This window comes from Ranitomeya variabilis, chromosome 6, assembly GCF_051348905.1.
Source record: "Ranitomeya variabilis isolate aRanVar5 chromosome 6, aRanVar5.hap1, whole genome shotgun sequence".
Lineage (NCBI taxonomy): Eukaryota > Metazoa > Chordata > Amphibia > Anura > Dendrobatidae > Ranitomeya > Ranitomeya variabilis.
In genome coordinates, this window is record NC_135237.1 from 52295992 (window position 1) to 52312534 (window position 16543).

The following is a 16543-nucleotide window of genomic DNA, read 5'->3' on the forward strand; positions in this document are numbered from 1 at the left end:
GGAGTGAGATGAGTGATGTCAGAGAGTGAGATGAGAGACATCAGGGAGTGAGATGAGTGATGTCAGAGAGTGAGATGAGAGACATCAGGGAGTGAGATGAGTGATGTCAGAGAGTGAGATGAGAGACATCAGGGAGTGAGATGAGAGACGTCAGGGAGTGAGATGAGTGATGTCAGAGAGTGAGATGAGTGATGTCAGAGTGAGATGAGAGACGTCAGGGAGTGAGATGAGTGATGTCAGAGAGTGAGATGAGAGACATCAGGGAGTGAGATGAGTGACATCAGGGAGTGAGATGAGTGATGTCAGAGAGTGAGATGAGAGACATCAGGGAGTGAGATGAGAGACATCAGGGAGTGAGATGAGAGACATCAGGGAGTGAGATGAGAGACGTCAGGGAGTGAGATGAGTGATGTCAGGGAGTGAGATGAGACATCAGGGAGTGAGATGAGAGACGTCAGGGAGTGAGATGAGTGATGTCAGAGAGTGAGATGAGTGATGTCAGAGAGTGAGATGAGTGACATCAGGGAGTGAGATGAGTGATGTAAGAAAGTGAGATGAGAGACATCAGGGAGTGAGATGAGAGACATCAGGGAGTGAGATGAGAGACATCAGGGAGTGAGATGAGAGACGTCAGGGAGTGAGATGAGTGATGTCAGGGAGTGAGATGAGACATCAGGGAGTGAGATGAGAGACGTCAGGGAGTGAGATGAGTGATGTCAGAGAGTGAGATGAGTGATGTCAGAGAGTGAGATGAGTGACATCAGGGAGTGAGATGAGTGATGTAAGAAAGTGAGATGAGAGACGTCAGGGAGTGAGATGAGAGACGTCAGGGAGTGAGATGAGTGATGTCAGGGAGTGAGATGAGTGATGTCAGAGAGTGAGATGAGAGACATCAGGGAGTGAGATGAGTGATGTCAGAGAGTGAGATGAGAGACATCAGGGAGTGAGATGAGTGATGTCAGAGAGTGAGATGAGAGACATCAGGGAGTGAGATGAGAGACGTCAGGGAGTGAGATGAGTGATGTCAGAGAGTGAGATGAGTGATGTCAGAGTGAGATGAGTGACGTCAGGGAGTGAGATAAGAGACATCAGGGAGTGAGATAAGTGACGTCAGGGACTGAGATGAGTGATGTCAGGGACTGAGATGAGTGATGTCAGAGTGAGATGAGTGACGTCAGGGAGTGAGATAAGAGACATCAGGGAGTGAGATAAGTGATGTCAGGGAGTGAGATGAGTGATGTCAGAGATTGAGATGAGTGACATCAGGGAGTGAGATGAGTGATGTCAGGGAGTGAGATGAGTGACATTAGGGAGTGAGATAAGTGACATCAGGGAGTGAGATGAGTGATGTCAGAGAGTGAGATGAGTGATGTCAGAGAGTGAGATGAGTGACATCAGGGAGTGAGATGAGTGATGTCAGAGAGTGACATGAGTGACATCAGGGAGTGAGATGAGTGATGTCAGAGAGTGACATGAGTGACATCAGGGAGTGAGATGAGTGATGTCAGAGAGTGAGATGAGAGACGTCAGGGAGTGAGATGAGTGATGTCAGGGAGTGAGATGAGTGATGTCAGAGAGTGAGATGAGTGACATCAGGGAGTGAGATGAGTGATGTCAGGGAGTGAGATGAGTGATGTGAGAGAGTGAGATGAGTGATGTCAGAGATTGAGATGAGAGACGTCAGGGAGTGAGATGAGTGATGTCAGGGAGTGAGATGAGTGATGTCAGGGAGTGAGATGAGAGACGTCAGGGAGTGAGATGAGAGACGTCAGGGAGTGAGATGAGTGATGTCAGGGAGTGAGATGAGTGATGTCAGAGATTGAGATGAGAGACGTCAGGGAGTGAGATGAGTGATGTCAGGGAGTGAGATGAGTGATGTCAGGGAGTGAGATGAGTGATGTCAGAGAGTGAGATGAGTGATGTCAGAGATTGAGATGAGAGACGTCAGGGAGTGAGATGAGTGATGTCAGGGAGTGAGATGAGTGATGTCAGGGAGTGAGATGAGAGACGTCAGGGAGTGAGATGAGTGATGTCAGGGAGTGAGATGAGTGACGTCAGGGAGTGAGATGAGTGATGTCAGTGTCCTATATGTAAGTAGTGAGTGATGTCAGTGTTTGCACGAGTTCGAACATCAATATAACATACTTTGTTCCTTATGAGAGATAAGTTGGTGATGTCACAATGATGCCGTGCAGTAGGACACCTCTAGTGACATCACAGAGGAACATTTTAATACATGAAGCGCAGCGCTGTCATTTATCATTGTTTTTTTCCCACTTCAATAAATGATAAATTTGCAAACTTAAATCCTATTGTCCAGAGGATCAATTTCCATTAGAACAATTTATTGTTGTGTAGAAAAATGCAGATGCCGCGGATATCTAATGGCTGATATAAACTACTTTGGACAGCGTACTGTAGTTTAGTTAAGCACATATTGATTCATGGTATCTTCTTCACATATCATTTAGACATCTCAGTCTATGAATAAGGACAAATTAATATGCCGATAGAAAAACACTGCTTGTTACCCGCGTGGTGCGACTTCCAGGAGTAAAGTATCTGAACAGCCGGATCTAAAGCACAGGGAGACGTGTAGCTTTACTGAAAAGTTGTGCCTGGAATCAGATGGAAATAAACCACATAAATTCAGGAAAAATACCTTTCAAAAAGTTTGATTTTTACAGATGAAATACACTTTTTTTTTTTTTTTTAATTGTAAGTCCCTGTGACCCAAAAGAACGTTGCAATTCACAATAACAAAAATGGTTTTATTAATGGATTTTTTATCTGCATTTAACAAGCTCTGTTTTCATGGAAACTGAAAGGGAGAAGATACAGATTAGATATTATAAAAAACTATTTGACAGTGAAGGTGACCAATGAGTGGAACAGGCTGCCACGAGAGGTGGTGAGTTCTCCTTCAATGAAAGTCTTCAAGCAGAGGCTGGACATACATCTGTCTGAGATGGTTTAGTGAATCCTGCATCCTCCATGACCCTGGAGGTCCCTTCCAACTGTAACATTCTATGGATTCTATACCTGGGTTTGATTGACAGCTTGTATGCAATATTCGTTACGACACAACCATTACGCGGGCTGTCAATCACTCCTAGGGAAGACAAGAACATCTGAGACAGGAATGAAGTGACTCTCAGCTGAAATAGCCCTGCTTCATAAGCCCATGTGACGCTACAGGATAAAAATTCATTTTTCAATGATTCCCGGAGGGAGTGCGCAACATAAAAGACAGGATCAAATGAAAAACTATAGTGGGGTTTGGGGACAGTCAGGGCTCCTGCAAAGTTCTCTTTAAATTCTACATAATAACCTCCATGTGATAAAAATGAAAGAAGTCCAGTTGTCTTAGAAAATGTACAAGTCACAGCCTTTGAGGAATACAGGATCTTATTGTTCTTCTACTCCAATCCGTTTAATCTGTAAACTAGTGATAATTACACTTATCATGCGGTAAAGTAGCATTATTTGGTAATTCTGCTATAAAAATATAACAATTCCTAAATGGGAAAACAGATATGCAGAAAAGTAGTTTTATTTCTTATTTGTATTTATGGAAACTTTGTTTTAACAAAAGTATCCTGGTTTCAGACAAAAGAGCGTAAAGTGACAGAACGACCTCTCAACATGGAAAGACAATGGCTGCAGTCGGCACGCGGCACATTAGTCTCCCAGGGGGTCATTATGAAATACCTTGTTACGTGCCAGTCGCTGCTTCCAGCGCACATTATTTATGATCATTTATTATTCACAACGTGACGCCGGACTTCACTACACAGAGTAAGAAAAAAGATGCGATAAAACAATAGAAGACGCGTCTCGCAGGTCAACGGATCTAACTCGTCACAAGAGGTAAAATTAGAGATTGATTATAGACATATCATCATAGAGATAAGGGAAAATAAAGGACTATTGTATTCCACAAATGAAAGACGACAACCCCTTTCCATATCTCATAGAAAATATAGATGTTCTCTGTTTGGCACCATCAAAGAGGAGAACCGTTAATGAAGAGCATCTATCATTGTGGGAAAACTCAGAAAATCCATGTTCTGTGTGATCAGTGATCAGTGATTTGAATGGCTGGCATGTCATATAAGGGGTAGGCAAACTCTGCAGCTGTATAGGGAACCTGCAGGGAAGGGGCTGTATCTGAAACTAGATAAAAAATAAAAACACCATAATCTATTATCAATAGTCTGTATAAACGACATCAGCGCAAATGTGAACTTTTCCATTGTCACCATGTTATCAATAATAAGAAGAAACCCGGCACTCAACTTTGAAGTGATCAATCCGGTAATTTAATATGATTCACTGTAGTAATCAAAAACACGTTTCGGCCTTACATCAGACCTTCTTCAGTTACAAGTTACAGTGTTCCTGTTGGTTTGATAATGCCTATAGATGCAGTAGCAGATCACTGGATCTGATTGCTGCTAGATGAGGAGTATGGCGTGCCGCAGTGGCTAGGAGAGGACGCGGTGTCCACCGCTAGCTTATCAAACCAATAGGAACACTGTAACTTGTAACTGAAGAAGGTCTGATGTAAGACTGAAACGTTTTTTGACTACTACAGTGAATCATATTAAATCACCAGATTGATCACTTCAAAGTTGAGTGTAGGGTTTCTTATTATTGGCACCTCATATAGTGGTGCGCACTGCGCACGGTTCTCTTTCTCATGGTACATGTTAGGCTGGGGTCACACTGCATTAAGCAGCCCGTTCAACGTATAGCGTTGACGGGTTGCGTTAACACTATAGCATAGACACCATTGCGTTATGCTATACCGCTAGCGCAGATGATTTATCTGCACTAGCGGTGACGGAGCCTCAGACTCTGCAGACCGCGTCCGAGGCTCCGTCACTGAATGACGGCACATTGCTAGCGCATGACGATTATGGCATGTGTTGGCGATGCGCCCGATAATAGCGGTTAATTGCAGCGTTAATGGACTGCCATAATGCAGTGTGACCCCAGCCTTAGAATTAATTAGGGAATGGGACAACTAGAGACTAACTAGAAGGATATACTTTTGTACACAGGCTGTGTATAAAATTGAAGTTTCAGTCCCAATCAAAGTAAAATGAAAAAGGAATACTTATATTAAAAGGGTATTCTCATCTCCAAGATCCCATTCCAATATGTAGTTGGTATATTAGCAAATATTTCCAATTAGAAATGTAGTATAGTTCTTCTGATAAGCTATGTCGCTTACTCCATATGCAGGGCATTTCATCAGCTTTAGTATCCATGGTGACAGTTAGTTGTCAGTCATCGTAACCATAGATACCTCAGCTACTGCAATGTCCTGCACATAGGGTAAACAGTATAGCTTATCAGAAGAACTATACTAGATTTGTAATTGGAGGTATTTGTTAATATCATCATTATTACACCTACTACATATTGGGGTGGTATCTTAGAGATGGGAATACTCCTTTAATATTCACAACATTATACTAATGATTAACTACGAAGAAATATAGAATTAAATAGGACCTATCGCCTCCTGAAAAACTTCATAAAGTTAAGAAACTAAAATTTAAAACCTATCTTAGATATGAAGAACATAAACTATAAAATTCCCATCTAATTCAGTACTAACAGCTCTGGACCTTTAAGAAAAGACGACTGAAGTTGTGACTCTCTGCTGTGTTACTACTTTGTCAGCGAAGAGAGACTTCCTTCTTCTGAGGTGGGAGATACCAATGCGTAGGGGGGAAGCTGGAAGTGTACTAACTGCAGACTCTTACGCCATGCTGAAAGTTATTATAAACAGGCAGTTTAAGATGGATTCCTGTGTATTATAGAGCAGCAGTAAGAGGAGGAGGAGGAGTAAAGAAACAGCAACTGAGGTGAATCCTGGCACAGCTTTATTGCTGTGTGCGTTTTGCTTTCTGTTGGATCCAGGTGGATGTAACACGTAGGGTGGGCTACGCTGTTGGAATAAATCGAGTTTTCAACAATGATAAGTTTTTTTATTTACAATGTGTTTCAAAGCCGTACCTGCATCTATATCAAGTGAAAAAAGCAAATGTCACATTTTGTTTTCTTCACCCGATAAAGATGTCGGTACGGCGATGAAATGCGATGTGAATTAAAAACCTCATTATCATCTTTGTTGAAGAATCTATTTGCTACAGGAGCATAGCCCACCCTACGTGTTTCATCCAGATGGGTGAAATATTTCCTGGAGGATTTTTCCACCAGCCACCGGGCAGCTGTTTTTCCATGCCTATATGGGAGTTGTCTGTCACAACTCCACAAGGTGAGCGTAACCAGCACTTACCCACTCTCCCTCCACATGGTATCACCCTATCGTGCGCTCTGTTCCCCACATCTAGATTTATTCATCTTGTTTTCTGCTTAAATAATGAATTTAGAGACACAGCTTAACCCTTTATAAGCATCTATGTCCCCTTCCTGTAGATTAACCCTTTAGATGCAGCTATGTCCCCTTCCTGTAGATTAACCCTTTAGATGCAGCTATGTCCCCTTCCTGTAGATTAACCCTTTAGATGCAGCTATGTTCTCCTCTTGCATATTAACCCTTTAGAATCAGCTGTATCCCCCCAATTCCTGTACAGTGAGATCCCACTATACAGAGAGTACATTCTAAAGTAAATAATATAACTCGATTTTGTCGTCAAATTGCAGTATAATCTGTATCCCTGTACTACAAAAGGAAATTAACAGATTTGCTAATAACATACAGTGGGGCAAAAAAGTATTTAGTCAGTCAGCAATAGTGCAAGTTCCACCACTTAAAAAGATGAGAGGCGTCTGTAATTTACATCATAGGTAGACCTCAACTATGGGAGACAAACTGAGAAAAAAAAATCCAGAAAATCACATGGTCTGTTTTTTTAACATTTTATTTGCATATTATGGTGGAAAATAAGTATTTGGTCAGAAACAAAATTTCATCTCAATACTTTGTAATATATCCTTTGTTGGCAATGACAGAGGTCAAACGTTTTCTGTAAGTCTTCACAAGGTTGCCACACACTGTTGTTGGTATGTTGGCCCATTCCTCCATGCAGATCTCCTCTACAGCAGTGATGTTTTTGGCTTTTCGCTTGGCAACACGGACTTTCAACTCCCTCCAAAGGTTTTCTATGGGGTTGAGATCTGGAGACTGGCTAGGCCACTCCAGGACCTTGAAATGCTTCTTACGAAGCCACTCCTTCGTTGCCCTGGCGGTGTGCTTTGGATCATTGTCATGTTGAAAGACCCAGCCACGTTTCATCTTCAATGCCCTTGCTGATGGAAGGAGGTTTGCACTCAAAATCTCACAATACATGGCCCCATTCATTCTTTCATGTACCCGGATCAGTCGTCCTGGCCCCTTTGCAGAGAAACAGCCCCAAAGCATGATGTTTCCACCACCATGCTTTACAGTAGGTATGGTGTTTGATGGATGCAACTCAGTATTCTTTTTCCTCCAAACACGACAAGTTGTGTTTCTACCAAACAGTTCCAGTTTGGTTTCATCAGACCATAGGACATTCTCCCAAAACTCCTCTGGATCATCCAAATGCTCTCTAGCAAACTTCAGACGGGCCCGGACATGTACTGGCTTAAGCAGTGGGACACGTCTGGCACTGCAGGATCTGAGTCCATGGTGGCGTAGTGTGTTACTTATGGTAGGCCTTGTTACATTGGTCCCAGCTCTCTGCAGTTCATTCACTAGGTCCCCCCGCGTGGTTCTGGGATTTTTGCTCACCGTTCTTGTGATCATTCTGACCCCACGGGGTGGGATTTTGCGTGGAGCCCCAGATCGAGGGAGATTATCAGTGGTCTTGTATGTCTTCCATTTTCTAATTATTGCTCCCACTGTTGATTTCTTCACTCCAAGCTGGTGGCTATTGCAGATTCAGTCTTCCCAGCCTGGTGCAGGGCTACAATTTTGTTTCTGGTGTCCTTTGACAGCTCTTTGGTCTTCACCATAGTGGAGTTTGGAGTCAGACTGTTTGAGGGTGTGCACAGGTGTCTTTTTAAACTGATAACAAGTTTAAACAGGTGCCATTACTACAGGTAATGAGTGGAGGAAAGAGGAGACTCTTAAAGAAGAAGTTACAGGTCTGTGAGAGCCAGAAATCTTGATTGTTTGTTTCTGACCAAATACTTATTTTCCACCATAATATGCAAATAAAATGTTAAAAAAACAGACAATGTGATTTTCTGGATTTTTTTTTCTCAGTTTGTCTCCCATAGTTGAGGTCTACCTATGATGTAAATTACAGACGCCTCTCATCTTTTTAAGTGGTGGAACTTGCACTATTGCTGACTGACTAAATACTTTTTTGCCCCACTGTATATTTGAGAAAAGTCTAATAATTTCATTTTCTGTCACTTTTTATATTTTTTCCCCCATTTTTCTGAAAGTATCAGTTTCATCTCTGTTTCATTATGTATCCATCTCTAATCCAAATAATATCATTTGCTAAAGGAGGACACGTACTGTTTAATATGTCCAGGGAATCTTAGCAATAAACTGATTAATGCCTGTCTTTTTGTAGCGCTTTGTATAATTCCACCAACATGGCATTACAATGCTGTAGAAATATGTTCCACAAAGCTCCATGACCTAAATATGCTTTTAAGCTCCATTCTGATACCGGTTATGTTTAGCCTAGAAAACAATATTCAGCCATAGACCATGGTTTGGAAACGTAGACCTCTCGCTGTGATGACAGTCACTGAGGCTCAGGCAATCGCCTTATGTAGGGGGACATTTATCACACACTTCTTGGTGCAATGGATCTCGTAAAGATTTGGCAACCAGAGCACTATTCTGCGATATTTATCCTTCTCTCCCTCCACATCATTTCTGGAAACTGAGCTTTCTTAGTTTTTTTTTTATCACTTTCTTAGTTGACTTTTCATCTTTAATCTTTTTGATCAGTGTTTCAAGCTCTTCAAATACCCTGATAATAATATATACCATGTAATTGAGCTTGTTGTACATGCCCCATGGTTCTTAATAAGTTTATTTATTCAACTAGCACCTCAGTATGTTTTTTATGTTTTTTCACTGCCCATCCTTCTACTATACATGATAATGTTTTAGAGCATTTTGATGATATTACAATGTGTTTGTAACACTGGTTCCTCTTCCCCCTCCATGCAGGGACGCTGGTATACTCACTGCTCCGGCCCTGCGGCGTGGTCTCTTCTGCTGGCATGTCTCTTGCTTTTGCACGCCGCACTTCCGGGCAGCACGTCTAGTGTGCGCACGCGTGTGCTCCCTCGTTCTTGGGGGGGGCAGTGTGTGAACATAGTAAAATGCCCCCAGCGAATGACTGGGAGGCATCTAGTATCAGAGTACACCTGAAGACAGCTCCCAGACAATAGCTGGGAGGCATCTTGTATAAAATACTCCTTCCCCCATAGGGAGTCACCGAAGCAATAAAATTAATTAGTATGTAGTTTCTCCTACTAGTGAGTAGTGAGGTCCCCTGGTACTGGTGTGGCCAGGGTCCTGAATTCGCATTGTGTGTCCGGTGTCCTGAACCTGCTCCTCTGGTCTGTGTGCAGCCATTGCTAGAACCTGCTCCTCTAGTCCATGTTTGACCAGTGCCTGAACCTGCTCCCCTGGTCTGCGTGCAGCCATAGCTAGAACCTGCTCCTCTGGTCCTTGTGCGGCCAGTGTCCTGATCCTGCTCCCTTGGTCCGTGTGCAGCCATTGCTTGAACCTCCTCCCCTGGTCTACGTGAGACCAGTGCATGAACCTGCTCCGCTGGTCCATGTGTGACCAGTGCCTGAACCGGCTCCCCTTGTCTGTGTGTGGCCGTGTCCTGAGAGCAACGTGTGACAGGGGAACAGAACTGTGATAAGGAAACAGGGATGCCGAGAAGAGAGCAAACTGGCAATAGTGAGAATCAGAGGTGGGCTACGAAGTGACAATACAGGGGCTATTAAATACACCCAGGTGGGCATGACTGCAGCTCCTCAGGCCAGACTAGTCTAGCTGACTAACACCTCACTCGACTAACCTGGATTCATTTGCACAGTGAGTGGTGATTTATAACTTAATTTTACACAAATATATGCATATGTATGCCTCAATAAAAACATCGTAATGGCAGAAAAAGGCTCTAAAATGTAATGGAGTCAGTTTAATAGTGTTATGGGTCCCTTTAAGGCATCGCCCATCTTGGCACCATACATAGCAACAGGCCAATGTTCTTGAAAAATATCTTCATTGCATTTGATCATCACTTACACTATTGTTCAAAATACTATCAGTCCAATATGACTAACCAGATTAATCAGTGTTTTTGGTATAAATTATATTTCCACATGTCAAACAATTTACCAGTTGGTGCAGTAGATTCTACGAAAACCACCAGACACCACATTCATGATCTGCAGGTTTTTGAGCCTGCGTATTAGAATAATTAATTGAAAGGGGATGTGTTATTTTTTTTAAAGTAGTTAAAAATTTGGCAATGTTCCCAATACTGGAAATAAAAACTAATATAAAGATTTTGTGATGAAATCATGTTTTTTAAACACACTGCTATTAAGTTGAACATGACTGTATCTTAGCACCGTGCATAACAACATGTCAAAAGTTTTATGCAGCATCTTTGTGCCATACATCACAACTGGCTAGTGTTCTTGCTATGGTTACTTATCGGAATGTGAGTTTTGTTTGATGTTGGCTAAAGTGCTGGACTGGGGTATGGACTCCCAGGTTTTGCTCTTTATACCATACATGCAGATATGAATGTATGGGATTACCAGATCACGCAGCCCACAGAATAGTCATAGAATAGTGGTGGTATTACTGATGGAACAATAGCATGGTCAGGAATCCCAGCTGAGAGTTTAGAATGCTACCATTAAACATTTTTCCAGCATAACTATTCAGATTGCCATGTTCTTTTAACATTACAGCAAAGTGTTGTCACCAAAAGGTCAAAAGAAGAATGCAACAGATCAAATGATAAACCAACCATGGTATCAGGATTTGGAACCGGGAGTAGAACACAGATCCCAGACAGACAATCCAAAGGACAAGCTAAGGTCAAGATCTAGATTAGAGATAGAAGTCAAACACAACAGAAATACAGAAGGAAACAGAAAGGAATCTACCAAAAGATGTACCTTTTACCAATCAACAACTCAATGGCAGCCTACTCCACAGTCATCTTGGGCTCTGATTGCCTTTAGTACCCAACACTTCTGCTGAAGAACAAGAAAGTTAAGGTTGGAACCTACAAGTTCGCAGTAAAAGACGTCGCAGGAGTAGGATCACCAGACGGGTGCCACGATGTGACGGTCTTCGGTAAGGCTAGGTTCACATTGCGTTAATGTGTGCACGCTAACGGACAGCGTTGCACGGCGAAAATGTCGCAATTAACGCCGTGCAACGGGTCCGTTAGCGCACCCATTGACAGCAATGTAAATTTCGCCTGTAGCGCATCGCTAGCGCGTGCCTTTTTCGGGGATCTGCGAGAGCGGGGACGTTAACGCGACCCCTAAACGCGGCCCCGAAAAATACATTGCGTTAGCGCAATCCGCTAGCGCTAGCGCTAAACGGATTGCCCTAACGCAATGTGAACCTAGCCTAAGAAAGTGGAACCTCAAACTGTCCCTAGAACTGGGACCCTAACTATCCTTGTCCAGGGGGTAGTTTTAGGTAGAGAGGCCTGAGTCTCTGACCCTACTATTCTCCTGTTAATGTACTAAGCTATCCTCTCTCACAGGAGGCCTGGGACAGATATGTTAGTGTCTTTACATGTAAGACAAACAGGGATAACAAAAAGCCACCTACATACAAAAACACTCACCAAGGTAGAGAGGAAAAAGGGGAATAGAAAAGTACAAACCAAACGGAAATAGGATAATGGAGAAAGCATACGACAATCTCCAGCAGCAACTACGAACTCTTAACTTCAGCACACCAACTCCAGCAAGCCAGGAAGTAAACTTTCACAGTCAGGGAGAAGGTCTGGCCAGGTTTTATAGAGAGAAAATTAGCAGGTCAGGAGCAGCTGTGAGATGGACCTGCATGTCTCTAACCAGTCCATTTAGTATGAGGAACAAAACACACATTCTAGATTGAAGACCTGCGATTCACAATACATAATGATCGCCTAACCCTAGACCTCCCAGGAGGACATGAGACACTCGTGACAAGGGGAATCCAAAACTGAAATGCAACTAGTAGCAAATCTTGTGGCATAGTTTCCTCTCGTTTGAACATCTTCAATCTTGGCACCATAAATGATCTTATACAGTATGTTCCTCTTGTTTGGTCATCGTCCATCTTCACACCATATGAAAGTTGACCAGCGTTCTTCTAATCTACCTTCAGCTCTTATTTAATCCTCATCCACTTTGGCATTATATATGACATATGATTTTATCATTGTTCTTTATATATGCAGATAAGACAGTCAGGAGTACATTTTCTTGGTGAGGGAAGCATTGTGGCTCTTATTACTTGCTGTCAGCCATACTAGCATATCAATGGTGTTTTATTTTAATATAAGTGAAAATCACACTAAGAAACTTCATATATTTAGAATAGTTTCTTTTCACATCTTGCACATTGATTGCCCCTTTTGCTTGTTCTTTCTTTCTTGGAGAGCCTAATTAGCAGTTTCCTCTTATTCCTGCCTCCTTTTTTGGTTTTCATGTTGCTAATTATCAATAAAGAAAAGCTTCTTATGCGAATGCCACTTAATTATGTAAATTGGTCCACAAGATTGTATGCTTTGTTTTTAAAAAGCCAAAATAAATGCATCTTTTCAACATTACATTTCGCTTGATCTAGTATTACGTTGTGTTGTAATTGCATCAATCTTCTGCGCACACATCTGAAAAAAATATTGTAATTGCATATCATAAGTACGACTTCATCAGCATTCACACTACAAGCTTTGTCTGTAATAAAATTGAACTGGAAAAAAAGATTCTTCAACTTTCTTTAAAATTTGTCTTCATCAAAATAACATTTACAGTGAAATTTAATTTTTTCAGATCTAAGAAGTTTGGATTGACAGGGATCTTGAAACCTCTAACAATCGCTAACACAACAGAAGTACAGGGTGGGCCATTTATATGGTTACACCTAAATAAAATGGGAATGGTTGGTGATATCAGCTTCCTGTTTGTGGCACATTAGTATATGGGAGGGGGAAAACATTTCAAGATGGGTGGTGACCATGGAGGCCATTTTGAAGTCAGCCATTTTCGATCCAACTTTATTTTTTTCAATGGGAAGAAGGTCATGTGGCACATAAAACTTATTGAGAATTTCACAAGAAAAACAATTATGTGCTTGGTTTTAACATAACTCTATTCTATCATGAGTTATTTACAAGTTTATGACCACTAATAAAATGTGTTCAAAGTGCTGCCCATTGTGTTGGATTGTTAATGCAACCCTCTTCTTCCACTCTTGACACACAGATAGCAACACCGCAGAAGAAATGCTAGCACAGGCTTCCAGTATCTGTTGTTTCAGATGCTGCACATCTCGTATCTTCACAGCATAGACAATTGCCTTCAGATGACCCCAAAGATAAAAGTGTAAGGGGGTCAGATCGGGAGACCTTGGTGACCATTCAACTGGCCCACGACGACCAATCCACTTTCCAGGAAACTGTTCAAGTAGGAATGCTCAGACCTGACACCCATAATGTGGTGGTGCACACTGTTACTAGATGCGAGGAAATCGCATCATCACATAGCAAACGGATTACACATGGATCACTGTTCGGGAACATTTGTGCAATTCTCGGCCGTCATAATCGGACCAATTTTTTATACGGCAAGTGTGACTCTAGCCGTAGGTAGAGAGAGGACAGACTCAGGAACGGGTTAAAGCAGGATGGACAGGATCAAGTGCAGACAGGAGAGACAGGGTCAGATTCGGGAAGTGCAGGACAGTGACCGAACAACTAGCTAACTGAACTATACTGATACTAACATTGTTAAGTCACCTCCCAATAGGGGAGGATGCCATAAATACAAAAGCGCGTGTGTGGCCCCTTTAAGAAGCAGGAAGTGCGTGCACATCCTAAGCATTCTCCCAGGAGACCTGCGTGTCGTGCACAGGTAGAGCGAGTAAACACACCGACGCCCCTGCCGAGAGGAGGAAGTGGATTCATGTAGGGGCGCCGATGTGGTTCTAACAAACACTCTCCTTCCACACCTGAAAGACTTGTCCCAACTTATCATGGCATAGGGAACGGCTTCCTGATACCAAGAACAGGGGGGTCTCACTGATCCCAGGAATGTATCTCAGAAGTGCCTCATTTTAACTAAGTGATGGCTGTGCATTTGCGCCACCTATCCTATGGATAGGTGATAACGTAATGATAGGAAAATCATTTCAAGGGCTAGATAAATTTTGAATTTAGATAATTTTCAATCTCAGATGAAACCATCAGTCTACTGAGCACATTTGATTGTTATAGACGTGCCTATTTCATGCCCACTCACCCTGGCACTTGGCACCAGAGACAGGTGACATCAGTGCAATTGCCACCCATTACATTCTGGCGTTTCCTCCAGTAGACGGTAATGGTCATGTTAACCATAGTCATGCTAGTAATCATGTGAATAAAGTTCCTGCTGATCACTGGGGTCAGTCAGTAACCAATGGCTCAGCCAATACGGACACATTGTGACTAGTGATGAGCGAGTGTGCTCGTTACTCGAGTTTCTCCAAGCATGCTCGGGTGGTCTCCGAGTATTTATGACTGCTCGGAGATTTAGTTTTTGTCGACGTAGCTGCATGATTTGCGGCTGCTGGACAGCTTGAATACATGTGGGGATTCCCTAACAAACAGGCAATCCCCGCATGCATTCAAGCTGTCTAGCAGCCGCAAATCATTATAAAGATTTACAATGAAGTAAACACAGAATACTGGCAGAAACAAACTCTTAAAATTCTCATAAATGTCAAAATATTTTTATTTTCTTAAATTGTTGAACACAATAAAGAATTAAGACGCCACAAACAACATGGATACATATTATGAACTCCGAATAACTGACACATGATAATAAAATATACATATTAATATAACTTTAACAAAATTTAAATAGGACAAAAACATTGTGTCACTTTTCCTAATCAATGGCTTATTAACTTATTCATTAAACTACAAATAAGACGACCACGGCAAACAATGGTCATATCCAATACTTGTGCAAAGCCAGAATGTCCACGAGTATGGTCAGTTACCATGCGAGAGCAAAGATCAGGACAATAGAGCTGGAAAAGGATAATCCATTCTTAAAGGGGTTATATGAGGTTAGAAAAACATGGCTGCTTTCCTTTAGAAATTATTTTGCTAAATATTTTTCAACTTTTTGGTAATGGTATTTTTTTTTTTTTTGTATAAAAAATAGAAATCTTGCAATTTTCACACTGGTCATATTCTAGACTTATATTTAATGTTCACATGAACATTAGCAGCAACAGGCTGACTCATACCCTATTTTTTGTATTAAAGCAACTAATGATTGTGTGCAAAGGTCATTGTAAAAAGAGGGGGAACAGGGTCAGATGTGACATTGCCTATTGTAAATTGTGGATCCTGTGTATTCAGCTGTGTGAAGAAATGTGAGCTGTCATTATCATCCTGTCTCTGATGATCAGGCTGCTGTGTAAAGACATGTGAGCTGTCAGTATCATCCTGTCTCTGCTGATAATGAGGCTACTGAAAAGTATTCTATACAGAAAAGAAAGTATGAGTCTAAATTTGCAAGTTTCTTTTTAATACAGATTGTGATAAGAAAAACCGCCAACATATTTTAACAAATACATTCAACACAAAAACGTGATTTAAACAATAGGTCATTTTCTGATTATAAATTCCCTGTAAAAGGAGGCAACCATGTTTCAATTTTTTTCATACAAACCCTTTAGGCCAAATAGTTATTTAAGGCAAAGTGAAAAAAATAATACATTAATGCAATAGCAGTAGAAAAACCCACCAACTGCAAAAGCAAAAATCCTCATATTACGTGCATGTTGGATACAGAATAGACCTGCACAGGTAAGTAGCGAATGTCTCACGATATGTGGCCTAGAGATATTGGTTGGATTTCCTAGGACTAATAATTGGCTGTGAGACAGATGGAAATGAGGGAAATAGATTTGTCTAGATCATGGCCAAGGTTGTATTTCTAGTAGATAATCTCTTGGGTTATAACCACCAAAGTGTGACTTGTTGCTTTAGCCAAAAGCTCAAAGTGCGTTGAGACAGTTGTGTTTTCAGTGGATCATAAACCATCGGCATGTAAGGCACTAGAGATGGAAACTTCCAAGCAGCAGCGGGGACTCACACCTATTTTTCAAGCACACCGAAGACACTCAGCACCCGAGTACAATCAGATAACACCTTATCCAAGAATGTTCGCTTGTCATTAGACCCTATTTTTTTTATTTATTTTTTTTTCAAGATGAAAGGAATGCAGCAAAAAAATTTAATGCGATGGGAAACTATTTTGGTAAAAAAATAGATGATGGAATCCAATCCAGTAGTTT